Here is a 25,830-nt window from a genome sequence, read left to right on the forward strand (position 1 = left end):
CCGCCAAATCCCGGAAGCCGCCCTGTCCGCTCCAGCTGCGTGCCTGATTGGACGGTCCCCAGCTCAGCGTCCCTGATTGGAAAACGTCTAAGGCCCGGCCCCTTCAGGTCTTGAGTGACAGAAGACCTGACCAAATGCTGGACTGAATGAAGAAAGACTGACAGCCTAAGCTGCAGCCTTTTCAGACAGGGCTTCCTCCCTGAGCTGAGCCAGGCCCACCCCGTACGGTATTTGCATTTAACCTCGTGTATAAGGTTTCATGTATTTATAAATAACATACTATATGGCTATTCACAAATGAAAAATAACCATAATTTTAAAATTTCAGTTTTTATGATCTTCCTGGTTTCTGGCATTTGAAAAGCAGCCTGAGATTTTTTTAAAAAGGCAATCCCTCTGAAATAAAATATAAGCCACATGTGAATTTTAAATTTTCTACTATACAACTTTCTACTATACAACAAAAGAAACAAGAAAAAGGTGGAGTTGATTGTAACAATTTAATTTACCCAATATATCCAAAATATTATCAGTTTAATATGTGAGCAATAAGTAATGAATATATATATATATATGTGTGTGTGTAAACTAAATCTTTGAAACTAACTCTGTATTTTACCTTTCCAACACATTGCAGTTTAGACCAGCGACATTCCAGGGACCCAGTAGCCACATGTGGCCAATAGCTGTCATATGAAGTGCAGCTGGGATGTCAGCTGAGTGAAGGACCTGGACATCAGAGGTGGGGGAAAGCCTCTTCCTACCAACATCTCTCTTCAGTTCCCAGGGTGGAACAGATAGTGGCCATAAAAGAGCAGAAGGCAGCAAGAATAAAATAACCACACATAGACCACTGCTGGCCACCTGTTGACCACCTTCCTTCCAGATTAGACAGTGAACAAAAAGTGATGGGGCGACAAGAGAAGAAAGCTCTATGTCTTCATGTCTGTCCAGTCTTGAGAGTTTCACTCTTGTTGTCCAGGCTGGAGTGCAATGGAAGGATCTTGGCTCACCACAACCTCCACCTCCTGGGTTCAAGCAATTCTGCTACCTCAGCCTCCCAAGTAGCTGGGATTACAGGCATGTGCCACCACACCCAGCTAATCTTTTGTATTTTTATTAGAGATAGGGTTTCTCCATGTTGGTCAGGCTGGTCTCGAACTCCCAACCTCAGGTGATCTGCCCACCCCCGCCTCCCAAAGTGCTGAAATTACAGACGTGAGCCACTGCGCCGGGCCTTTTTTTTTTTTTTTTTTTTTTGAGACAGACTTGCTCTGTCGCCCAGGCCGGAGTGCAGTGGCATGATCTCAGCTCACTGCAACTTCCACCTCCTGGGTTCAAGCAATTCCCTGCCTCAGTCTCCTGAGTAGTTGAGATTACAGGCGCCCACCGCCATGCCCAGCTAATTTTTGTATTTTTAGTAGAGGCATTTTCACCATCTTGGCCAGGCTGGTCTTGAACTCCTGACCTCATGATCCACCCACCTTGGCCTCCCAAAGTGCTCGGATTACAGGCATGAGCCCAGTCCTGTCCACAGTCTTGACCTCCAATGTTTATATATGAAGAAAACAGATTAAAGGCAAACTTATTTTGCTATTTGACCTTGGCCCTAATGGTCAGGCTGTGGTTATCTGTTTTATTTTGTGGTGTGGGGGGTCTGTGTGAGTATAAGTACAAATCTCATGCAGAAATGTCTACATGTATTTCCGCATTACTCAACATTACCTTACAAGACATCCAACTTTATTTCTTTTTATTTTTGAGACGGAGTCTCACTCTGTCACCCAGGCCGGAGTGCAGCAGCGCAATGTGACCTTGGCTCACTGCAACCTCCACCTCCCGGGTTTGAGCTATTCTCCTACTTCTGCCTCCCCAGTAGCTGGGATTACAGAGGCCTGCCACCATGCCCAGCTAAATTTTTTGTATTTTTAGTAGAGACGGTGTTTCACCGTGTTAACCAGGATGGTCTCCATCTCCTGACCTCGTGATCTGCCCACCTCGGCCTCCCAAAGTGAGCCACCGCGCCCGGCCAAGACATCCAACTTTAAATCAGAAATAAAAAATTAGAGGCTGGACACGGTGGTTCACGCCTGTAATCCCAGCACTTTGGGAGGCCGAGGTGGGTGGATCACGAGGTCAGGAGATCGAGACCATCCTGGCTAACACGGTGAAACCCCGTTTCTACTAAAAATACAAAAAATTAGTCGGGCGTGGTGGCAGGCGCCTGTAGTCCCAGCTACTAGGGAGGCTGAGGCAGGAGAATGGCGTGAACCCAGAAGGCGGAGCTTGCAGTGAGCCGAGATGGCGCCACTGCACTCCAGCCTGGGTGAGGGTGAGACTCCATCTCAAAAAAAAAAAAAAAAAAAAAAAAGTTTGTGACTTACGTATAATCCTTAATAAATAAGGCGACTTTAAAATTATTGGTAAAATAGTATCAGCAATGTCTTAAATATTGTTAGCATTTTGTTAACTTTTTTTTGAGATGGAGTCTCACTCTGTCGCTCAGGCTGGATTGCAGTGGCGTGATGTTGGCTCATTGCAAACTCTGCCTCCCGGGTTCAAGCAGTTCTCTGCCTCAGCCTCCTGAGTAGCTGGGATTACAGGTGCCTGCCACCATGTCTGGCTAATTTTTGCATTTTTAGTAGAGACAGAGTTTCACCATCTTGGCCAGGCTGGTCTTGAACTCCTGACCTTGTGATCCATCCGCCTCGGCCTCCCAAAGTGCTGGGATTACAGTTGTGAGCCACCGCGTCCGGCAACATTTTTTTAATCAAGGGGTTTTTGGCCAGGTACAGTGGCTCATGCCTATAATCCCAGCACTTTGGAAGGCCAAGGCGGGTGGATCAGTTGAGGTCAGGAGTTCAAAACCAGCCTGGACAACATGGTGAAACCCTGTCTCTACTAAAAATACCAAAAGTTGGCCAGGTATGGTTGCACATGCCTATAATCCCAGCTACTCAGGAAGCTGAGGGAGAATGGCTTTAACCCAGGAAGCAGAGTTTGCAGTCAGCCGAGATTGCACCACTGTACTCTATCCTGGCTGACAGAGTGAGATTCCATCTCAAAAAAAAAAAAAAAAAAAAAAAAAGTGGTTTTATGATTATTCCTGCAATACTGTAAGATTTGCCCTAAGAGTTATAAGTGATAAAACCCATCACATGACAGAATAATCTTTGCTTGCGTATGCTTATATTGTTGGCTTAATGAAAACAGCTAAATTGTGCACTTTTGGTATAAACTTAAAATTAACCTTTTTTGTTTTTTTGAGAATGGCATGAGGTTGCAGATTGGTTTGAGTGTGCCCTTTCTTAAGGATGATATGCATGGAAAGGCCGAAAGCAATTTCAGGATACCAAAAAAACTTCCCCTAATTGGTACTTTTAATTAGTGAGGCTGGGGTGGAAGAGCTTTTCATTGATATTCCCCTTTAACAATTTATTTAGTTGAATCAAATAAGGCACTCTTTTTACTTTTACAAAGCCCAGATGGCTTCTCTACCATCCAAGGAGGTAAGAGTTAAGCTGAGTTTTTTTTGTTTTTGTTTTTTTGAGATGGAGTCTTGCTCTGTCACCCAGGCTGGAGTGCAGTCGCTTGATCTCGCCTTACTGCAGCCTCCACCTCCCAGGTTCCAGTGATTCTCTTGCCTCAGCCTCCTGAGTAGCTGGGATTACAGGTGCTCACCTCCACACCCAGCTAATTTGTGTATTTTTACTAGGGATGGGGTTTCACCATTTTGGCTGGGCTGGTCTTGAAATCCTGACCTTAGGTGATCTGCTTCCCAAAGTGCTGGGATTACAGGCATGAGCCACCATGCCTGGCCAGCTGAGAGTTTTAATCCTCTATTACACAACTGATTTCTCTGGCAATCAACCCTGGTCCTGAGGCTGTCCAGAAGCCTCCAGCCAGAAGTAATCTCATTAACATACAAAAGACACTTCTCTTTTCAGACATTCTTAAGATTTTAGGGGCTGCAAAGAAACTGAGACAAACTCTAAGTACTCACATTGGTAAGTCTCCAGACCTGGCTCAGCTCTGGCAGTCTCTGGAAAGGTTTGCTTTACCCACCTCCTTTTAATTAGAGGTGGTTTTAATTAGAACCTACTAATTAGGTTTTAATTAGAAGCTACCCCCAATAACCCTGTGGACATTCTTTACAGCAGCAGCATGTTCTGGCATTTCACATCTTTGATATAATCTTGGTGTTCGTTGTTTACTTCCTTATACTTTTGTTCCGGGGAGCTATGTCTTGTTTACCACTATATTCCCAGTGCCAATCACAGTGCTCAGCCCATGGCAGGTGCTCAATGAATAGTTGTTTAATCAATGCACAAGGGCACTGTCTGTAAAAGGGAAGCAAGGAGTAGGTCAGAGCACACTTTAGCTCAGCCACTTCCTATCTGGCTGACTTTGGGCAAGTTCCTGAATTTTTTCTTCTTTCACCTTGTCTGTGACACGAGGAATCATTAAACTTATCTACAGAGTTTTTGCTGATGAAGATTTTATGAGCAAAAATATCTAAACAGCTTTGAAACACTGGCTGGCACAACAAGAGTGCTCCACACATCAACTGTGTCGACTGAGTCAAACTCTTTAAAATATTTGAAGAAATTTATTGTGAGTCAAATGAGTGACCACATCCCATGACACAGCCCTCAGAAGGTCCTGAGGACATGTGGCAAAGGTGTTCTTCAAAGTGTTCATTATTAAGGCATCCATCTCCCATTACATCAATACACTTTGCTAAACAATGCATTATTTCTGAGAGGACGTCTGAATCTGTTTCTGTACCAATGGTCTTAATTAGAACATCACATAAATTGCCACATCTGTGTGAGATACTCAGGACCACGGACTCTTGCTCACTCCAGGAGAAAAGGCACGGATTCTGCTGCTGCCCCGCCAACACCATCGTGGAAACGAAATTTCAGTAAAGGGACCACTAGTTTGATAACCTGCTTGGTGTACTCCACAAAGCACAGTCAAATCAGCTATGTGCTGCAAAAGGTCACAATTTTTTTTTTTAAATTTGAGATGGAGTCTCGCTGTCACCCAGGCTGGAGTGCAGTGGTGCAATCTCGGCTCACTGCAATCTCTGCCTCCCCGGTTCAAGCGATTCTCCTGCCTCAGCCTTGTGGGTAGCTGGAACTACAGGCGCCTGCCACCATGCCCAGCTAATTTTTGTGTTTTAAGTAAGACGGGGTTTCACCACGTTGGCCAGGCTGGTCTCAAACTCTTGACATCAGGTATCCACTCGCCTTGGCCTCCCAAAGTGCTGTGATTACAGGTGTGAGCCACCATGCCTGACCAAGGTCACAATTCTTCCTGTGAGCAGAGACCAGGTAACAAGAAAATCACATCACCTGTGTGACTGGTGCAAAGACAACGTCCTCTCGTGCCAGGACCCAGGCATAAAAGTTACATCACCTGGATGTTGGACCCAGCAATATGTCACAATGGCCCAAGTGGGCAGAGACAGAAGAGTCACAGAATGTCAATGAAGGGCCCAGCAATGTCACAAAGTCTCCTGCAGGCAAAACCTAAAAGTGCTGGGCATAGCAATATGCTACAATGTTCCTGTAAGCAGGGACCAGGCAGAGGAAGAGAGTCACATCACCTAGATGCTGGGCCTAGTGATATGTCAACCATCTTTTCTGTAACAAAGACCCAGGCAGGAGAAACACGTCACCTGGTTGCTGGCCATAGAAATGTACCACAATTTTCCCTGTAAGCAGGGTGCAGGCAGAAAAGGAGAGTCACATCTCCTAGGTAATAACTGTGACATACCTATGCAGAGGTATGTCACATGCCCCTTTCAGGAAGGGGCCAGGTAGGGGACCCCCATCCCTTAGGTGTTGAGCCCAGTGTCACATTTGGGTATGTCACAATACCCAAATATGTGGGGCCTGAGAAAAAGAGGAGAGTCACATCACCAAGATGCTAGGCCAATGATATGTCACAATTTCCCTGTGAGCAGAGACCAGGCAGGAGAAGAGTAACATCACCATGGTTATGGGCATTCAGTTATATCACAAAGCCCCCTGTAGTCAGGGCCCAGGAAAATGTTACATCACTTGGGTGTTGAGCCCAGCAATATGTAATGATGTCTAATGTGACACATTGTGCTGCAGTATGGCACAACATGCAGGACACAGGTTGGAGAGTCACATAACATGGGTACAGGATCCGGCAATATTTGACAATACCCAAAATTTGTGGTGTCCAAAAAGAAGAGTCACATCACTGAGATGCCGGGTCCAGTGATACATCACAGTCTTCACTTTGGGTTGAACCAAGGCAGGAGCATCAAACCACTCAGGTGCATAACAAAGACATCTGTCACAATCACACCTGCAGGAAGGTTCAGTAATTAAAAATCCTGCACATGTCCCAGTTCTAGGTATCAGAGTATGTTGGGTCTAAGTATGCTAGTGACAATCTCACCAACTGGATCTGTGCATGAGAGCTGACAGCCTTCATCCCTTCCATGAACTGTTTGGCCCTAAGCCCAGATAGAAGAGTCAACATGTCCCCCAGCCAATTAGGGACATGTTGACTATCCTACCTGGGCTTAGACAGGTAGAATTCTCACCTGCCTATGAACTGGATTTAGAAATAAGTCATTTTTTTTTTGAGATGGAGTCTCGCTCTGTCACCCAGGCTGGAGTGCAGTGGCGCGATCTCGGCTTACTGCTAACTCCGCCTCCCGGGTTCACACCATTGTCCTGCCTCAGCCTCTCCGAGTAGCTGGGACTACAGGCGCCCGCCACCACGCCTGGCTAATTTTTTGTATTTTTAGTAGAGACCGGGTTTCACCGTGGTCTTGATCTCCTGACCTCGTGATCCGCCCACCTCGGCCTCCCAAAGTGCTGGATTACAAGCGTGAGCCACCGCGCCCGGCCTGAAGTAAGTCATTATTTCAACTCTAGCCAGATGTTCACATATGACAGTCACAATTTTAACTATAGACTGTGTATGTGTGTGAGATTCAGGGCCTCACCAGTGGGCTCTGTCCATGTGTGAGCGTGACAATTCTAACAGGTGGTGGGGAGTGTATATGAGAAACAATCTCACCTGTATGCTGAACCCTGTAATGAGACTCTCTGTACCACAAGAGATTTATATAGTATGCAAGAAAGTGGTAATTCTTTATGACCTTTGTACAAGGAGACCCAGAATCATATTCATGACGCTAGGCCTAGCTGTAACAGCATCTTGGGCTGGGCGCAGTGGCTCATGCCTGTAATCCCAGCACTTTGGGAGGCCGAGGTGGGCAGATCACCTGAGGTCGGGAGTTCGAGACCAGCCTAACCAACATGGAGAAACCCCATCTCTACTAAAAATACAAAATTAGCTGGGCATGGTGGCACATGTCTGTAATCTCAGCTACGTGGGAGGCTGAGGCAGAATCGCTTGAACCTGGGAGGCAGAGGTTGCGGTGGGCAGAGATCACGCCATTGCACTGCAGCCTGGGTAACAAGAACGAAACTGTCTCAAAAAAAAAAAAAAAAAGAGAGAGAGAGCATCTCTCCTATTAGATAGTGTGAGGTATGAGAGTAATCACTGCATCTGTGATCTAGGTCAGATATATTTTACAAGCCAGGTGCAGTCACTCACACCTATAATCCCAGCACTTCGGGAGGCCGAAGCAGGTGGATCACCTGAGGTCAAGAGTTTAAGACCAGCCTCACCAACACTGGGAAACCCTATCTCTACTAGAAATACAAAAATTAGCCAGATGTGGTAGCTCATGCCTGTAGTCCTAGCTACTTAGGAGGCTGAGGCAGGAGAATTGCTTGAACCCGGGAAGTGGAGGTTGCAGTGAGCCAAGATCATGCCACTGTACTCCAGCCTGGGTGACAAAATGAAACTCTCTCTCAAAAAAAAAAAAAAAGATGTATTTTACAATCCTGCCTGTGAATAGGGAGAGAGGAGGGTCGTATCATCTGGATTTTTAGCCAGGAATATGACACAACCTTTTTTTTTTTTTTTTTTTGCAACCTCTGCCTCCTAGGTTCAAGCGATTCTTGTGCCTCAGCCTCCCAAGTAGCTGGGACTACAGGCGCATGCCACCACGCCTGGCTGATTTTTGTAACTCAGAGTCTTGCTCTGCTGCCCAGGCTGGAGTGCAGTGGCACGATCTTGGCTCACTGCAACCTCCACCTCCCAGGTTCAAGCAATTGTCCTGCCTCAGGCTCCCGAGTAGCTGAGATTACAGGCGCCCACCACCATGCCCGATTAATTTTTGTATTTTTAGTAGAGACGGGGTTTCACCAGGTCGGCCAGCTGGTCTCAAACTCCTCAGGCGATCCATCCACCTCGGTTCTCCCAAAGTGCTGGGGATTACTGGCATGAGCCACCGGGCCTGGCTTGACACAACCTTTTCCGAGGGCAGAGGTCAGGAGTGTGACTGAATAGTCAGCCAGGAATTAAGTTACAACCTTCTCCTGAAAGCAGCACACAGGCAGCAGAGTCACATCACCTGGGTGCTGAGCCCAGCAATCAGTAACAATGCTCTCTGTGGTCCAGGCCCAGGCAGCAGAGACACATCACCTGGTACCTGCACCAGCCACAATTTTTTCTGTGGGGTGAGTACAGGCAAAAATGCAGAATCACATCTCCTAGGTTATTGATGCAGAGGTATGTCACAAGGCCCTCTGTAGAAAGGACCCAGGTGGCAGTCTCCCATTTTATAGGTGTTGGACCTAGTAATATGTCTTAACATGAAAAATATTCAGGGCCTAAGCAAAAAAGGAGAGTCACATAACCTGAGTGCAGGGCTTAGGAATATGTCACAATGCAATATGTGGGCAGCTCCAAGGCTGGAAAAAAGAGTCACATCTTGGAGGTCCAGAGTCAAGCCATATGTCACAATCTCATTTGTATGCTTGGCCAAGGCAGGAGAGTCAAATCACTAAGGTGCTTTGCAATGCACACAATCACACCTGCAGCAAAGTCCAGGGATTAGATTAGAAATTCCAAACATGTCCAGGTTCTAAAGGTATGAAAGTCAACACCTCCTGTATGGTAGGTCTAAGTACAAGTCGCAATCTCAATGACTGACAGAATGTGTGCAAAAGAGCCACAATTTCTTCTGCAGACTGTATCTTCTTAGTGTAGTCACAGCCTTACATGTGTGCTGAATCTTGGTCTGGAAGTCACTAACCCACCTGTGGACCAGATCCACACATGAGAGGAAATTATCCAACTTTTGACAGCCTCTGTGAAATTCAGAACTTCAACAGTGGGATGTGTTTATGTGGGAGAATGACAATCTTTACTGTTGCCTGGGTGTGCATTCGAGAGACACCCTCTGTGTCACCTGAGGACTTTATACAATATGCAAGATTGGTAATCCTCTGTGACCTTTGCACAAGGAGCTCCAGCATCTTTCCTGTGGTTCTAAGCCCAGATATGAGAGTCAACATCTCTCTAATTGACTGAGACCAGATAGGAGAGTCTTCACCTTCCTATGAGCTGGATTTAGAAATGAGTCACCATCCCAACTGTAGTCAGATGTTCACATTTAACAGTCACTATTCCAACTGTGGACTGCATTCATATGTGTTTCAGGACCTCACTAGTGGACTCTGTCAATGGGTCAGGGTGACAACTGTAAAGGTTGGTGTGGTTTGCATAGGACAAACAATCTCACTTGTGTGCTGGGCCCTGTTATGACATTCTCCGTAACACACTAGGGCTTTATATATGTGAGAGAGTAGTAATTCTTTATGACTTTTGTATAAAGAATTTTCCTAAGCCTGAGAGCAACATTCTCTCTCCTATTGGCTTCTTCAAGGTATGACAGTCATCATTACATCTGCATGCTTGGCCAGATATATGTCACAATCCTACCTGTATGTAAAGAACAAATGCAAGAGTTACATCAACTGTGTTGGGCCAAGGCTATGTCACAATCCTCCCTGAGGGCAGGCATCAAGCAGGAGAATCACATCACTGGGGGCTTGACCAGGGATGTTACAATCCTCTCCTGAAAGCAGGGCACATGTAGAAGAGTGAAATCCCTTGGGTGCTGGGCCCAGATATGACAGACACAACGACTGGTTGCTGGGCCCAACGTATGTCAAAATCTTCCCCATGGGCAGAATGCGGGCAAAAATAGAGTTTTATCTCCTGCATGATGGATGCAGAAATACATCACAAAGCTGGGCGCAGTGGCTCACAACTGTAATCCCAGCATTTTGGGAGGCCGAGGCAGGTGGATCACCTGATTTCAGGAGTTTGAGACCAGCCTGACCAACATGGAGAAACCCCATCTCTATTAAAAATAGAAAATTAGCCGGGCATGGTGGCAGATGCCTGTAATCTCAGCTATTCGGGAGGCTGAAGCAGGAGAACCACTTGAACCCGGGAGGCAGAGGTTGCGGTGAGCCGAGGTCACACCACCGCACGCCAGTCTGGGCAACAAGAACAAAACCCCATCTCAAAAAAACAAAAAACAAACAAAAAAACATCACAAGGCCTCTGGTGGGAGGGACTCAGGCAGGAGCCTTCCAACCCCTAGGTGTTTGTTCCAGTTGTATGTCACAATATCTAAAATATGCAGGTCTCAGGCAAATGAGGAGAGTCACATCACCTAGGTGCTGGGTCCAGTGATCTGTCACAATCTTTTCTTTTGGTAGGCCTGAAGCAGAAGAGAAAAGTCACGTTACCTGGATAATGAATAAAGAGATGTGTTATAGTATTTCTGTGAGAGCATCCATGCAGGACAGTCACATCACCTTGGTGTTGGACCCAAAGACACATTGCAACACACAATGTATGCGGGTCCCAAGCAGAAGAGGAGAGTCACATCACCTAGGCTATTGGTCCAGAAATATTTCATAATATTTCTGGAAGGGAGGGCCTAGGCAAAAAAGTCACATTACCTAATTGAGAGGCCTAGAGATATGTCACAATGACTCCTGCGGGTAGGGCTCATAAACAAGAGGAGAGTCACATAACCTAGGTGCTGGGCTCAGCTTTATGTTCCAATCATCCCAATCATCCCAGTGGGAAGGGCCCAGGCATGAAAGAAGAGTCACATCACATAGGAGCTACGTCAAGCGATGTATCACAATTCCCACTGTGGACAAACCCCAGAAGAGGAGTCACATCATCTAGGTGATGGGCCCAAACATATATCACAGTGACTTGTGTGTGCAAGGACCAAGCAGAATAATTACATCACTGGTGTGCTTGGTCCAGCGATAAGTCACTCTCCATTCTGTGGGCATGGCCCAGGCAGCAGAGGAGTGTCAAATCATGTAGGTAAAAGAGGGTATTTATCTATGCTTTTCCCATAGGAGAGATTGCAATGGGTCAATAGATAAGTCACAATGCTTCCTGTGGTCAGGGTTCAGGCAGAGAACTCACATCATCTTGGTGCTGGGCACAGCAGTATGTCTCAATGCCTTCCAAGGGCACAGCCAAAGCAAAGAAGTAACATCACCTTAGTGTTAGGCACAGCAATATGTCACAATCTCCGTTGTCAGCAGGACCTAGAAAAAAGAAAAGTCACATCAGCTAGGTGCTGGGCCCAGCAATATGTCCCAATATCCCCTGTGAGTAGAGAACAGGCAGGAATAAAAAGTCACATTTCCTGGGTGATTGGTGAAGACATATATTACAATGCCCTCTGTAGACAGGTCCAGGATGAAGTGTTACATCACCTGGGTGTTGCACTCAGCAATGTTACAACGGCCTATGTGTTTAGGACACAAGCAAGAGTCACCTAACATATGCCCAGCAATATGTCACAATACACCTGTGGGCAGCACCAAGGCAGAAGAAGAGACTCAAATCACCTAGGTACAATGCCCAGCGATGTCACAATGACCCCTGTGGGCTTTATCAAGGCAGAATAGAATCACATTACCAAGGGTCTAGGTCCAGTGATATGGCACTGTGAGCTGGACCCAGGAAAGAGACAAATAACTCAGATGCTGGGCCAAGGTGTATGTCACAATTACACTTGTCGAAAGGTCTTGTGATGACATTAACAATTATACACGTCCTGAGTCAAGGGATAAGAGTCAACACCTCCTGCATGTTGAGTCTAAGTACAGGGTGGACTGGATTTGTGCAAGAGCCTCAATTTCCTTTGCAAATTGTGTGCCTTAGGCTGGGCACGGTGGCTCACACCTGTAATCCCAGCATTTTGGGAGGCCGAGGTGGGCGGATGACTTGAAGTCAGGAGTTCAAGACCAGCCTGACCAACACGATGAAGCCCTATCTCTACTAAAAATACAAAAAATTAGCCAGCATGGTGGTGGGCACCTGTAATCCCAGCTACTTGGGAGAATCAGGCAGGAGAATCACTTGAACCCAGTAGGCAGAGGTTGCAGTGAGCCGAGATCGTGCCACTGCACTCCAGCCTGGGCTACAAGAACGAAACTTCATCTCTAAATAAAGCTCCTTAGTGAAGTTACAGTCACAAAGGTGTGCTGAATTTTGATTAAAGAGTCACTAACCCAAATGTGGACAAAATCCACAAATGAGAGTCAATTTTCCAACATTCAACTGCCTCCAAAAGTGAGATTCAGAACCTCAAAAGTAGGGTGTGTTTATTTAAGTAAATGACAATCTTTGCTATTGACTGGGTGTGAATATAAGTTTGACAATCTCACCTGTGTGCTTGGCCCTGTAAGGGCACTCTCTTGAGGACTGTATGAGTGGCAACCTGCTCTGAGAACTCTGCGCTGCTTTGGACCCATGATCTTATGTGGTCCTAAGTCTAGGTATGAGTCAACATCTCTTTAATTGGCTGGGTCCAGAGAGGAGAGCCCTCACTCACCTATGAGCTGGGTTTAGAAATGAGTCACCATCTCAACTGTGGCCACATGTTTACATATGATAGTTACAATTTTAACTGTGGACTGCATCTGTGCATGAGAATTATGACCTCATCAGTGGGCTTTTACCATGTGTGAGGATGACAATGAGCGCTTACATGAAACATGATCTAACCTGTTTGCTGCGTCCTATGATGACATACTCTGTACCATCTGAGTGCTTTATACAATATATAAGACAGTGGTGATTCTCTATAACCTCCATGCAGAGAGGAGACCCGGGATTTTACTCCTGTTTCTAAGCCTAGCTGTGAGAGATACTATCTCTTCTATTGGCTGGGACGAAGTATTAGAGTCATCATCAAACCTGTGAGCTAGGACGAGATATATGTTACCAATCAACTTGTTGGCAGAAAGCACCCAAGAGAGTCACATCACCTGGATGCTGGGCCACTGATATGTAAATTTTTTCCCTGAGGGCTGTGAAAAGGCAGGAGAGTCACATCATCTGGGTTTTCAACCAGTGACATGTTACAACTTTCTCCTGAAAGTTATGTACATTCAGGAGAGACACAACACCTGGTGGCCGGGCCCTGCAATGTGTCATAATCTTTCCTGTGGGCAGGGTACAGGCAGAAAAGGCATCACATCTTTTATGTAATGGATGCAGATATACGTGGACAGGGCTGAGGCAGAAGCCTCCCATTTTTTAGGTGTTTGGCCCAGTGAAGTGTCACAATACCCAAAATATGTGGTTGCTAGACAGAAGAGTCTCATCACCTAAGTTCTGGTTTCAGTGATATGTCACAATCTTTCTTTTTGACAGGGTTCAGGGAGGAGAGGAGTCATATCACTGAGACAATGAACAAAAATACATGTCTTGTTTGTTTTTTCTTTTTTTGAGATGGAGTTTCGCTCTGTCGCCCAGGCTGGAGTGCAGTGGCGCAGTCTTGGGTCACTGCAAACTCCGCCTCCCGGGTTCACGCCATTCTCCTGCCTCAGCCTTCCCGAATAGCTGGGACTACAGGCGCCCGCGACCACACCCGGCTAATTTTTTGCGTTTTTAGTAGAGACGGGGTTTCACTGTGTTAGCCAGGATGGTCTTGATCTCCTGACCTCGTGATCCGCCCGCCTCGGCCTCCCAAAGTGCTGGGATTACAGGCGTGAGCCACCGCACCCGGCCTAAAAATACGTGTCTTAATAACCCCATGCTCAGGGTCCATGTGAGAGAGTTGAATCACCCATGTGTTGAACCCAGTGACATGTCAAAATATACAATTTATGCAGGGCCCAGGCAGGAGAAGACAGTATCTTCACCTAGGTCTCAGGCCCAGTGATACATCACAATACCTTCTGTGACAGAGTCCAAGTAGTAGAGAAGAGTCACATTACCTAGGTGCTGAATCAAAAAATATGTCACAAAAATCACTGAGCAGAAGGCCCAGGCAGGAGAGTCAAATTACCTAAATTAGGGGCTCAGAGCTATGTTGCAATGACCTCTGTGGGTTGGACTCAGGAGAAACAGGAGAGTCACATAACCTAGGGGCTGAGTAAAGCTATATGACATAATCACCCAATTTGATAAGCCCAGGCAAAAGAAGAGAGTCATATCACATAAGTGCTGGGCCAAGTGATGTGTCCATCCTCATTATGGACAGTTCCAAGAAAGAAAAGGAGAGTCACATCATCTAGGTGATGGGTCTAGAGATGTCACAATAAGCCATGTGGGCTGGGATCACGCAAAAGAATCGAATCACTTGTGTGTTGAGCCCAATGATAAGTCACTCTTTTCTGTGGGCATGGACCAGGCATGGAAGGACAGCCATAACATCTAGGTGCTGGGCCCAGAGATAGGTCACAATCTCTACTATTAGCAAAGCCCAGGTAAGAAAAGAGTCGCAGCCGGGCGCGGTGGCTCATGCCAGCACTTTGGGAGGCCGAGGCGGGCGGATCACGAGGTCAGGAGATCGAGACAATCCTGGCTAACACAGTGAAACCCCGTCTCTACTAAAAATACAAAAAATTAGCCAGGCGAGATGGCGGGCGCCTGTAGTCCCAGCTACTCGGGAGGCTGAGGCAGGAGAATGGCATGAACCCTGGGGGGCGGAGCCTGCAGTGAGCCGAGATTGCGCCACTGCACTCCAGCCTGGGCAACACAGCGAGACTCCGTCTCAAAAAAAAAAAAAAAAAAAAAGAAAAGAAAAGAGTCGCTGATGCCTGTAATCCCAGCACTTTGGGAGGCGGAGGCAAGCAGAACACCTGAGGGCAGAAGTTTGAGACCAGCCTGACCAACATGGAGGAACCCTTCTCTACTAAAAATACAAAAAATTAGCTGGGTGTGGTGGCAGGCACCTGTAATCCCAGCTACTTGAGAGGCTGAAGCAAGAGAATTGATTGAACCCAGGAGGCGGAGGTTGCGGTGAGCCAAGATTGTGCCACTGCACTGCAGCCCAGGTGACAGTGCAATACTCTGTCTCAATTAAAAAAAAAAAAACAAAAAAAAACAAACAAAAAAAACCCCAAAAAAACACAAAGAAAAAGAAAACAACAACAAAGCTCTACTGTGTACTAAATATTTCACAAAATATTTTTTCTTTTTTTTTTTTTTTTTTTTTTTGAGACGGAGTTTTACTCTTGTTGCCCGGGCTGGAGTGCAATGGTGTGATCTCTGCTCACTGCAACCTCTGCCTCTCGGGTTCAAGTGATTCTCCTGCCTCAGCCTCCTGAGTAGCTGGGACTAGAGGCGCCCGCCACCATGCCCAGTTAATTTTTATATTTTTAGTAGAGACGGGGCTTCACCATGTTGGCCAGGCTGGTCTTGAACTCCTGACCTTGTGATCCACCCACCTCAGCCTCCCAAAGTGCTGGGATTACAGGCATGAGCCACTGCATCTGGCCGAGAATATTTTCATAAATAGGGGCAAATATTATTACTTCTCATAAATTATTTTGCTGTATTGTGCATTAATATATAAAAAATTGCTAGGATAAAATTTAGTATATAGTCAATATAGCCCAAGAAAGATTGTTGCCAGGCATGGTGGCTCATGCCTGTAATCTCGGCAATTTGGGACTCCAAAGGAGGAGGATCACTTAAAGTGAGGAATTCCAGACCAGCCTGGCCAACATGGTGAAACGTCTCTACTAAAAAAAAAAAAAAAAAAAAAAAAAAAAAAAAAAAAAAAAAAAAAAAAAAATACAAAAAAATCGGCCAGGCGCAGTGGCTCACGCCTGTAATCCCAGCACTTTGGGAGGCCGAGGTGGGTGGATCACAAGGTCAGGAGATCGAGACCATCCTGGCTAACAAGGTGAAATCCCATCTCTACTAAAAATACAAAAAATTAGCCGGGCGTGGTGGCAGGCGCCTGTAGTCTCAGCTACTCAGGAGGCTGAGTAGCTGAGGCAGGAGAATGGCATGAAACTGGGAGGCAGAGCTTGCAGTGAGCCGAGATGGCGCCAGTGCACTGCAGCCTGGGCGACAGAGGGAGATTCCACACACCCGTAATCTCACTTTGGAGGCCGAGGCGGGCAATCACGAGGTCAGGAAACGAGACCATCCTGGTAAGTGAAACCCACTCTTCTACCGGGCATGGTGGCAGGCGCCTGTAGTCCCAGCTACTCGGGAGGCTGAGGCAGGAGAATGGTGTGAACCTGGGAGGCGGAACTTGGAGTGAGCAGAGATCGCACCACTGCACTCCAGCCTGGGCGACAGTGCGAGAATCCGTCTCAAAAAAAAAAAAAAAACAACAAACACATTAGCCAGGCTTTGTGGCACATACCTGTAATCCCAGCTACTCAAAAGGCTGAGGCAGAAGAATCACTAAAACCTGGGAGACAGCAGTTGCAGTGAGCCGAGATCACACCACTGCACCCCATCTTGGGTGACAGAAGATGACTGTCTCAAAAAAAAAAAAAAAAGATTGTTGCCATTCTTGCTGTAATGCTATAAACCTGTAAATTCTATAAAACTCTCTATTTCATATTCTCTGTGAATTCTTACAGGCACACACCTGTAATCCCAGCTACTTGAAAAGCTGAGACAGAAGTATTGCTTGAACCCTGAAGACAGAGGTTTGCTGTGAGCCAAAATTGTGCCACTGCACTCCAGCGTGGGGAATAGGCAAGACTCTTCCCACCCCGCCCCCCACCAAAAAAAAAACCCAACGCAGAAACATAAGCCCAACCCCGGATCTCTTGAATGAGAATCTGCATCTCAAGAAAATCTCCAGTTTATTGTGGCACATGATACAATTTGCAAAGTATGCTTCTAAGTCACTGACTTTTCTACCTGATAATTATACACAGCTGATTCTGGATGATTTAAAATAGCACTCAGGCCAGGCGCGGTGGCTCACGCCTGTAATCTCAGCACTTTGGGAGGCCATGGTGGGCAGATCACAAGGTCAAGAGATCAAGACCATCCTGGCCAACATGGTGAAACCCTGTCTCTACTAAAAATACAAAAAGTAGCTGGGTGTGGTGGCTTGCACCTGTAGTCCCCACTACTTGGGAGGCTGAGGCAGGAGAATGGCTTGAACCCGGGAGGCCATGTTGCAGTGAGCCGAGATCGCGCCACTGCACTCCAGCCTGGCAACAGAGCGGACTGTCTCAAAAAAAATACATAAAAATAAATTTAAAAATATAAAAAATTAGCCACGCGTGGTGGTGCACACGTAATCCCAGATACTCGGGAGGTTGAGGTAAGAGAATTGCCTGAACCTGGGAGGTGGAGGCCGCAGTGAGCTGAGACTGTGCCACTGCACTCCAGCCTAGGCAACAGGGCAAGACCTCGTCTCAAGCAAACCAACCAACCAGGCTGACTTCTGCGTAAAATATTCCCTGATCTAGCATCTACTTTCACCATGTTCTATCCCTCTCCTTCCCACTTTTTTTCTGACTTTGTTTTCTCTTCCTTATGAAAGAAAGTCCTTTTCTCTCTAACCGTTAAAATTCTCCAACATCTTATAATTGGTGCTTTCCCCTTGTTGCAATACTCCTTTAAAATTAAGTAACTTCATTAGCTGGGCATGATGGTGGGTGCCTGTAATCCCAGCTACTTGGGAGACTGAGGCAGGAGAATTGCTTGAATCCGGGAGGCGGAGGTTGCAATGAGCCAAGATCACCCCATTGGACTCCAGCCTAGGGAATTGAGCGAAATGCCATCTCAAAAAAAAAAAAAAAAAAAATTAAGTAACTTTTTGCCAAGCACGGTGGCTCACACCTGTAATTTCAGCACTTTGGGAGGCTGAGGTGGGTGGATCACCTGAGGTCCAGAGTTTGAGAACAGCCTGACCAACATGGTGAAACCCCATCTCTACTAAAAATACAAAAATTAGCCAGGCATCGGGGCGCCTGTTTGTAGTCCCAGCTACTAGGGAGGCTGTGGCGGGAAGATAATCTAGGAGACAGAGGTTGCAGTGAGCCGAGATTGTACCACTGTACTACATCCTGGGTGAGAGAATGAGACTCAAAAAATTAAGTAACTTCTTACCTAAATCTAAATTTGTCATATTTTACAAAATCTAGAAACAACCTCAGAATAATAACAACTCTATTCCCAGAAGGAGCTTCCCAACCCCACTTTTGTGCCAATCCCAACTGCATCTGCCTGTGGATTTCAAGGTTTTCAGGGCTCCGTGGCTTCTCTAAGTATAAATGCTCTGTCCATGGCTATTGTGAGCAGGCTGGGACATCTGCAGGGAAGGCTCCTCAGGCAGAACTGGCTGCTCCTTCAATGATCTCACTTTACAGGCAAAGCTATCCTTAGCTTGGAGTCAATGAGTTCAGGCTTCTACTTACCAGTCAGGGTTACTTACTTAGTTTTAAATAAGAAAATGACCGATGTATGGCCAGGCGCAGTGGTTCAATGCCTATAAACCCAGCACTTTGGGAGGCCGAGGCAGGAGGATCACTTAAGGTCAGGAGTTCGAGACCATCCTGACCAATATGGTGAAACCCCATCTCTACTAGAAATACAAAAATTAGCCGGGCGTAGTGGCATGCACCTGTAATCTCAGCTATCCATAAGGCTGAGGCACGAGAATCCCTTGAACCCGGGAGGCGCAGGTCGCAATGAGCCAACATCACACCACTGCACTCCAGCATGGGCAATAGAGCAAGACTCAGTCTCAAAAAAAAAAAAAAAAAACCAACAAAAAAAGTCAAAAAACAAAAATGACCAACGTTTCCAGAAAAGAGTAAAATCACTCCAACACACTGTTTATAGAATATTGTAAGGAAATTGTAAAACTTAAATTTTCTACTACAATATAAAAAGCTTAAGTAGGTTTGGGCATGGTGGCTCACACCTGTAATCCCAACACTTTGGGAGGCCGAGGTGGGTGGATCACCTAAGGTCAGGAGTTTGAGACCAGCCTGGCCAACATAGTGAAACCCGTCTCTACTAAAAATACAAAAATTAGCTGGGCGTGGTGGCACTTACCTGTAGTCCCAGCTACTTGGGAGGCTGAGGCAGGAGGATTGCTTGAACCCAGGAGGCGGAGGTTGTAGTGAGCTGAGATCATGCCACTGCACTCCAGCCTAGGCAACAGAGCGAGATTCCATCTCAAAAAAAAAAAAGAAAAGCATAAGTATCTGTCCTTTTCAGACAATAACATGTTATTTAAATATTTCCCTGATAGACAATTTAATAAACAACCATATGTGAACATTTCTAGAAGGTGTCAAGTTCCATCTCATACAATTTAGTATTAAACTTGGACATTCAGACAACAGAATACAGAACAGAGATACCCATCGTTACAAATTCTAGACCCTGCAAAAAAGAGGAGTTGATGGTTTGAGAAATATATACAGTGCACCAATTAATCTATCACATTTGCTTGTGGAAATGTATTCACTTTCTATAGCTTTAATGGAAAAAAGATTTTTCCATTTCTCTTCTCTGGTAGCATTCCCCAAAGAAAAGCCCTGGGGTTCTATTTAAAATCATGCAATTGGCCAGGTGCAGTGGCTCACACTTGTAATCCCAACACTCTGGAAGGCTGAGGTGAGTGGATCACGAGGTCAGGAGATCGAGACCATCCTGGACAACACGGTGAGACCCCGTCTCTACTAAAAATACAAAAAATTAGCTGGGCGTGGTGGCGGGCACCTGTAGTCCCAGCTGCTCGGGAGGCTGAGGCAAGAGAATGGTGTGAACCCAGGAGGCAGAGCTTGCAGTGAGCCGAGATCACGCCACTGCACTCCAGCCTGGGCGACAGAGCGAGACTCCATCTCAAAAAAAAAATAATAATAATAATCATGCAACCAGAAAAAACAGACATGAGAAACTTACTACACTCACTCTGGAGAAGATAAAGGTAAATAAGAATCTTTAACAAGGGCCGGGCCGGGCGCGGTGGCTCACGCTTGTAATCCCAGCACTTTGGGAGGCCGAGGCGGGCGGATCACGAGGTCAGGAGATCGAGACCACGGTGAAACCCCGTCTCTACCAAAAATACAAAAAATTAGCCGGGCGTGGTGGCGGGCGCCTGTAGTCCCAGCTACTCGGAGAGGCTGAGGCAGGAGAATGGCGTGAACCCGGGAGGCGGAGCTTGCAGTGAGCCGAGATTGCGCCACTGCACTCCAGCCTGGGCGACAGAGCAAGACTCCGTCTCAAAAAAAAAAAAAAAAAAAAGAATCTTTAACAAATAACATATATGACTAGATTTTTCTGAAATATACCTTTTGTAGTCTTTTACTTTTTAAACATCTTTTAAGCTCTTTTGATGAAATGTAACTTACGGTTATTAAAAAACTGAAATTGAAGTAAGTGAAAAAACCTTTCCAAGGTGACAAACTCAGGAAGTGGCAGTGCTGATTGGGACACAAACATGTCTGACTCCACTGTCAAGTCAGACCATAATATCACTCAAAACATTCTCCCATCCCCATCCTGCCCATTAAATTACTCAGTGACCACCTTCCCAGGAGACACTGTACTGTACCCCACTGTGAGTCTCAGGTGCATTTTGCTTCAGGTTCTTGCATTGCCTTACTGGGATGCGATCTTCCTGTCCTTTGGAAAAAATTTTATTTCAAGAATCAACAGAAATCATTTCTGCTTTTTCTCATCAATACCGACATCTGATTGGCTCATCACCAAGGTGTCTACTAAGAATAAAAATTAGGTTGAGAGGCTGGGCATGGTGGCTCACACCTGTAATACTTGCACTTTGGGAAGCGGGTGGATCGCCTGAGTTCAGGAGTTCGAGACCAGCCTGGCCAACATGATGAAACCCCATCTCTACTAAAAATACAAAGAATTAGCTGGGTGTGGTGGCAGGCACTTGTAATCCCAGCTACTCAGGAGGCTGAGGAAGGAGAATCACTTGAACCTGGGAGGCAGAGGTTGCAGTGAGCTGAGACTGGGATACTGCACTCCAGCCTGGACAACAAGAGTGAAACTCCATCTAAGAAAAAAAAAAAATGGTTGAGAAGAAACTTTTTAACTGTTTACACACTTGTTCATTTTTATGTCATCGGGAAAGACCCCTCAATATATTTCAGGGTCAACGGGTAACATTTTATTTTATTTTTATTTTTGTTTTTTTTTTTTTTGAGACAGAGTCTGGCTCTGTCCCCCAGGCTGGAGTGCAGTGGCACCATCTTGGCTCACTGCAAGCTCCACCTCCCGAGTTCACGCCATTCTCCTGCCTCAGCCTCCCGAGTAGCTGGGACTACAGGCGCCCGCCACCACGCCCTGCTATTTTTTTCGTATTTTTAGTAGAGACAGGGTTTCACTATGTTGGCCAGGATGGTCTCGAACTCCTGACCTCGTGATCCTCCCACCTCGGCCTCCCAAAGTGCTAGGATTACAGGCTTGAGCCACTGCGCCCGGCCAACATTTTATTTTTAATAATTTTGAGACAGAGTTTCGCTCTGTCACCCAGGCTGGAGTGCAGTGGCATGATCTCGGCTCACTGCAACCTCCACCTCCCAGGTTCAAGCGATTCTCCTGCCTCAGTCTCCTGGGTAGCTGGGAGTACAGGTGCCCGCCACCACACCCAGCGAATTTTTGTATTTTTAGTAGACACAGGGTTTCACCATATTGGCTAGGCTGCTCTCAAACTCCTGACTTTGTCCATCTGTCCACCTCTGACCTCCCAAAGTGCTGGGATTACAGGCACGAGCCACCACGCCCAGGCTTTTCTTTGTTTAGTTTTGTTTTTTGAGATGGAGTCTTGCTCTATTGCCCAGGCTGGAGTGCAGTGGCGATCTTGGCTCAATGCAACCTCCGCCTCCTGGGTTCAAGCAATTCTCCTGCCTCAGCCTCCTGAGTATCTGGGATTATAGGCACATGCCACAATGCCCAGCTAATTTTTTGTATTTTCAGTAGAGACAGGGTTTCACCATGTTGGCCAGGCTGGAAATAATTTGCACTGGGGCTGGGCGCAGTGGCTCACACCTGTAATCCCAGCTACTCGGGAAGCTGAGGTGGGAGCATCGCTTGAACCTGGGAGGTGGAGGCTGCAGTGAGTCGAGATCACACCACTGCACTGTAGCCTGGGCAACAGAGGGAGATTCCATCTCAAAAAAAAAAAAAAAAAAAAAAAAAAAGGTATACTCTGCACCAGCAGCATTAACACAAAAAGTTCTATTAAACCCTGACACACACTCAAATGTCACCTCCTTTATAAAGCTCTTTGATTTTCCCTCTATGTCAGTGGCACAATTGATCACTATTACCATTCAGCTCAATACCTTGTGTCTTTTTATGTACAAGTATTATTCTCCAGAATAAATTAATAATTTACACACCTATCCATGCTAATGACCTATAAACTCCTACAGAGCAGGTATGTTGAACCCTGTTCATCTGTGTAATCCAAATGTCTTATACATAATAGGTGTCATATACAAGCAAAATCGAAATGCTATCAGGGAATTATTGGAAAAGCCACCAAATTCTTTTAAGTTCAAGGGTACATGTGCAAATTTTTTACATAGGTAAACGTGTGTCATAGCGGTTTGTTCTGCAGATTATTTCATCGCCCCAGTATTAAGCCTACTACCCATTAGTTATTTTTCCTGATCCTCTCCCTCCTCCAATAGGCCCCAGTATGTGTTGTTCCGCTCTATGGGTCCATGTGTTCCCATTATTTAACTCCCACTTATAAGTGAGAACATGTGGTATTTAGTTTTCTATTCCTGTGTTAGTTTCCTAAGAATAATGGCTTACGGCTCTGTCCACGTTCCTGCAAAGGATATGATCTCATTTTTTTTTTATAGGTGCACAGTGGCATGGTGTGTATGTACAATATTTTCTTTTTCCAGTCTATCACTGATAGGCAGTGATCAGTGATATTGTTTTTGCTATTGTGAATTGTGCTGCAATGCACATATGCATGCATGTGTCTTTATAATAGAATAATTCATATTGCTTTGGGTAAATACTCAATAATGGATTGCTGGGTCAAATGGTATTTCTGTCTTCAGGTCTTTGAGGAGTTGCCACACTGTCTTCCATAATGGTTGAACTAATTTACACTCCCACCAACAGTGTATAAGCATTCCTTTGTGAAAAAATAATTTTAATTTTCCAAGTGTTAGCTTTTTAGACAAATGGTATACAAGGAAATTTTCCACAGGCCTAGGCCATCCAGTTGCTCTTCTGAGAGGCTACACTCTTACTCGTCAGGCTGTCCTCTAAGAGATGACCCAGGGGATGATATTCATTAGACACTCCAAGAGATATGGCCACTGTGGGCATCTTGGATTATCCCAGACCATTCTGAAACTCATGACCAAAAAAAGACTGGAGGGCTGCTCTAAAGGGCTCTGTAATTTCTCCAAAGCAAAACTTCAACCCAGAGATGTACTAATAAGGTGTGTGTGCCTAGAAAAAAGGAAGAGAGGCACAGATTTTTTTTTTTTACAGTGGAGTTCCAGAGGATTATTTTCTACTTTTTTCTCACATAAAATGTTTATACACTTGCGAGGCTGAGGAGGGTGGATCACCTGAGGTCAGGAGTTCGAGACCAGCCTGGCAAACATGACAAAAGCCTGTCTCTACTAAAAATACAAAAATTAGCCAGTCATGGTGGCAGAAGCCTGTAATCCCACCTACTTGGGAGGCTGAGGCAGGAGAATCGCTTGAACCTGGGAGGTGGAGGTTGTAGTGAGCTGAGATCATGCCATTGCACTCCAGCCTGGGCAACAAGAGTGAAACTCTGTCTCAAAAAAAAAAAAAAAAAAAAATTTACAGACAGAAAACAAATCTTTAAAAACCTGCCATTCACTGCTGTGTAAAAAGATGATTAACAATTAAAACATTTTTTGAAATGTACAATAAAGGACAAATAGTTGATAGTGTTGTAAATTGGAGGGAGGAAGTTGTCCTCATTTCCTACATTTGAGAATGTAGGAATGAAAGTGGACATTTATAATTTTACTGCAAGCCTGAGTTAAGCTAGGAGAAAAGGTGGATTAGAAGTCCTGCTTGCCATACATTAGGAAGTCGCAGAGGTAAACCAGTCCTCCTGTGGAGTGTTGAGATAATTAAACAGCAGGAAATTAGACTGCAGTGGCTCTAGTGCCCTGTATTCATAAGCAAAAAATGAAAAACCTAACTCAAATTCACTTCTTATAAATTACTATTTTAGGCAGAAACAAAATTCAGGCTTAACCAATCATAAACATGCAATTAACCTCTGATTACATAACCAGGAAATTTCCACCTGAATCATACAAATAAGGTGACTACATAACTGTAACCAATTCTTGAATTTGGTTTGCCTTCTCACACGCCCTTTATAAAACCCTTTCCTTTTATGTCTCTCAGGTGGGCCACATATTATGGCTGGGGTGCTTTCCATTTCACCAATCACTGCTCAAATAAACTTGTTAACGTTTTAACATTGACTCCCTTTAATATTTAATAGAAGAGGCTGGGCGCGGTGGCTCATGCTTGTAATCTAGCACTTTGGGAGGCCGTGGCGGGCGGAACACTTGAGGCCAGGAGTTCCAGACCAGCGTCCACCATAGTGAAACCACTGCTCTACTAGAAATACAAAAATTTGCCAGGCGTGGTGGCGCAGGTCTGTAATCCCAGCTTCGCGGGGGGCTAAGGCACGGGAATCGCTTGAGCCTGGGAGGCAGAGGTTGCAGTGATCACGCCACTGCACTTCAGCCTGGGCAACAAAGCAAGACTGCGTCTCAAACAAACAAACAAAATGTTTAACAAAAGAGGCTAGGAGTCTCACCTGCCGCAGCTCATCCTACGCACACACGAGTCGGAATTCTGCCCTAAAGACCCGCCTGGCATCCCTGAACAATCCGGGAAATACTCGGGGCTGCGTGCAGAGCTGCCCAGGGAGCTCCAGACACGGCGCTGCAGGGTTCGGGCCGGACGCGAGGGTCCCGGCTGCGGGCCCAGCCGCCATCTTACGGCGAGAGGGGTCTGGGGCGGAGCTGCGCCAGCGGGGTCTCAGGTCGGCGACCCGGGAGCGGCCTGTGGGGAGGCCGGTCCCGCCGGTTTCACAGCCCGCTTTCCCCTCTGGGAATGCCCAACCCCGCACACTCACCTTTTCCCAGCTTCCAGGATGTCCTGGCATCTTAGCTGTGCGTCTCCCAGAACCTGCAGATCACAGGGCAAGAGGCTGTGACAGTCACCGGGCACTCCCGAGGTGGAGGACACAGAACAGCTGAGACTGATCCCAAGCTTTGGCGGGAGCGAGATACAAAGGCCCCACCAAATGCCGGAAGCCACGCCCTCCTCTCCAACTGGGCGGTTCCCGCGCCAGCGCCACTGATTGGGTAAAGCACCAGCACTGTCTCTCCATACCAACCCCCCTCCTCTCAGCATTAGTGCATTTTACGGACAGGAAAACAGGCTAAAATAGGTAGGGTAACGTGCACAGGGAATTACAGCTAATTAAGAAGTGAGCTGAGACTTGAAATGCACTTGCTCTTTCCCTTACCTGGGTTTGCTTGTATATAATGCATCTTATTTACTACTTAAGGGTAAGAAAAAAACATTTGGACTTTTTTTTTGGGAGGGGGGACCTAGTTTCGCTCTTATTGCCCAGGCTGGAGT

The 25,830-nt window shown here is 46.1% G+C and overlaps 1 long non-coding RNA gene across 1 annotated transcript; it reads right to left on the reverse strand.

Annotated features, from left to right (window-relative positions):
• Positions 1–8,137: 8,137 nt before the first annotated feature.
• On the reverse strand, positions 8,138–25,493 carry LOC116478804 (uncharacterized). The gene is made up of 4 exons (XR_004250843.2): positions 25,319–25,493; positions 19,234–19,355; positions 11,374–11,498; positions 8,138–10,642 (listed from the first exon to the last, which is right to left on the reverse strand). It is a non-coding gene; the product is annotated as an uncharacterized LOC116478804 (long non-coding RNA).
• Between the last annotated feature and the right edge of the window lie 337 nt (positions 25,494–25,830).

This window comes from Hylobates moloch, unplaced genomic scaffold, assembly GCF_009828535.3.
Source record: "Hylobates moloch isolate HMO894 unplaced genomic scaffold, HMol_V3 SCAFFOLD_12, whole genome shotgun sequence".
NCBI lineage: Eukaryota > Metazoa > Chordata > Mammalia > Primates > Hylobatidae > Hylobates > Hylobates moloch.